Source organism: Chiloscyllium plagiosum, unplaced genomic scaffold (genome assembly GCF_004010195.1).
Source record: "Chiloscyllium plagiosum isolate BGI_BamShark_2017 unplaced genomic scaffold, ASM401019v2 scaf_6132, whole genome shotgun sequence".
NCBI lineage: Eukaryota > Metazoa > Chordata > Chondrichthyes > Orectolobiformes > Hemiscylliidae > Chiloscyllium > Chiloscyllium plagiosum.
The window spans coordinates 2084-4368 of record NW_025213043.1 but is presented as its reverse complement, the minus strand read 5'-3'; the positions used below and the strand labels follow the sequence as shown (position 1 = coordinate 4368).

Genomic DNA, 2285 nt, shown 5'->3' with positions numbered 1-2285 from the left:
TAAATACTCCTTTTCCCGGCCACCAAGGCAATACTTAAAAGTCAGTTTTCTTACCTCGGTCTGTGCACAGAGTTGCCTGGCCCCTTTTTGCCGTATTTTCTATCGGCCTCCTTTCACTGTCTGATTCAGATGTCTCTCTTGTGGGATCCGTACCAGTCGCCCAAGGGAGCGGACCAAACCGGGACACGAGACCGCTCCTCAATTGGGAACGAGGTGCGTCTTCCCAGTGTCCAGGGCCAGCCACTCCCCCGGCGATGGAAGAATATCCTGGACGAGCCCCCAATTGTGAGAAACGAAGCTCACTCACTTCAATAATTTCAGTCCGAGACAAGATCTGAAGCAATCAGTATGTCTATTATACGCTTGCAAGCCTGGTGCCTGGAATAAGGCACGCAGAGTTTAGCAAGTACCTATCTTATATTGGATTCCCTACTCCAAACCCGGTGCCCGTTACTATTGATTACCTCCTGCCTTATCCGGCCTTGTGCATAACAAAGTACAGGTTTTACTCGGCCATTTCACCACATCCTGCTGTGGGCCATTGTTAGGTATATCCTCCTTCACTACCATCTGTTTCCCCCACTTGTAACATTTCCTCCCATCCCTCATCCATATTGAGCCTTATCACCTTTTAATTGGGGTTTGTTTTTTTATGTTTTTGCAGCTTATAACTACTGCTTGTCCAAGCAAATCTGGCTTAACCTCCATCCTCACAGCACCTTATCTATTTGTCTGTAACATTGTTCGCAGGCACCTTTCATTCTTGTACGCACATTTTAGCTAATACAAAAACAATTGTATATTTCCTTCACATAGTTTTCATTCTTGTTGACTCAGCTCTTGGCTGAAACAATTACACACTGGTGTGAGTGCATTTACCTCGCATAAGTAATTCTGATTGCATAAGTGACACTGCTTTACCTAGATCCCACAGATGTTTGACCCAACGGCTGATGGAACGGCGGTATATTTCCAAGCCAGGGGGGCAACCTGCAGGCGACGGTGTTCCCAACTACCTTTGTCCTTCCGGATGGAAGTGGTCGTGGGGTTTGGAAGGTGCTGCCTTTGGTGAGTTTCTGCTGGTGCATCTTGTGGGCGGTACGCACCGCTGCCGCTGAGCGCCGGCGGTGGCGGGATTGATCGAGTGTCGGTGGGTGCGGCGCCAATGGAGCGGGTTCGCTTGGCCCCGGATGGCGTCGAGCTCCCCGAGTGTCGTTGGAGCTGCACCCCATCCAGGGCAAAGTGGGGAGTTTATTCCCTCATCCTCCTGACCTGTGCCTTGTAGATGGTGGGACGGGCACTGGGGGAGTCAGGAGGTGAGTTACTCACTGCAGTATCCCTAGCCACTGTGGGTGAGTCAAGGTTGAGTTTCTGGTCAATGGTAACCCCAAGGATGTTGACAGTGGGGGGGGGGGGGACTCGGTGATGGTAAATACTGTTGAGTGAATGGTGAGATGGGAGGGTCATTACAAAAACCTTGATGGTCATCTCCCACAATGCTCATTACGAAACTAGCTTTATGCTCCAGACTGGGAGGCTGGAGGTGTTGAAAGGGAACGTGACTATCTCTGGCTCAGCTCAGTATTTATTGCTCACCCTTAATTGTCCAGAGGGCGTTTAAGAGTCCACTGCATTGCTGTGGTTCTGGACTGACACGTAGGCTAGGTCAGACCAGGTAAGGACAGCGGTTTGCTCCCCTAAAGGTCTTTAGTGAACCAGATTGGTTTTTTCCAACAGTCGCCATTAGACTCCTCGTTCCAGATTTTTACCGAATTCACATTCCAACATGTGCCGTGGCCAGATTGGAAGCCGTGCCCCCCCCAGATTAACGGACTGGGTAAACAGTCCGGGAACAATTCCACGCTGCTTCTGTCTCCTGCCTCTGCTAGGCCAGAACGGTGGTGGCAGAGACGAAATAGGGTTGTGAGAAGAGGCTGGTGAACAATATGAAGACCAGCGAGGATTAGATGGGCTGAACAGCCTGCGACTGTGCTATAGAGTTGTACAGCACAGAAACAAACCCTTTGGTCTAACCCGTCCATACCGACCAGATATCCTAAATTAATCAAGTTCCATTTGCGAGCGCCCGGCCCATATCCCTCCAAACCCTTCCTATTCATACACCCATCCAAATGCCTTATAAATGTTGTCACAGAGATGTACAGCACGGAAACAGACCCTTCAGTCCATCCCGTCCATGCCGACCAGATATCCCAACCCAATCTTGTCCCCACCTGCCAGCACCCGGCCCATATCCCTCCAAACCCTTCCTATTCATATACCCA

At 50.3% G+C, this 2285-nt stretch overlaps 1 long non-coding RNA gene across 1 annotated transcript in view; it reads left to right on the top strand.

Annotated features, from left to right (window-relative positions):
- Window positions 1–287: 287 nt before the first annotated feature.
- The window catches only part of LOC122547529, a 3138-nt gene continuing 1140 nt past the window's right edge, over window positions 288–2285 (top strand). Inside the window, exon 1 of the long non-coding RNA XR_006311024.1 lies at window positions 288–1068. This is a non-coding gene — a long non-coding RNA (uncharacterized LOC122547529). The remainder of the gene's footprint in view (window positions 1069–2285) is intronic.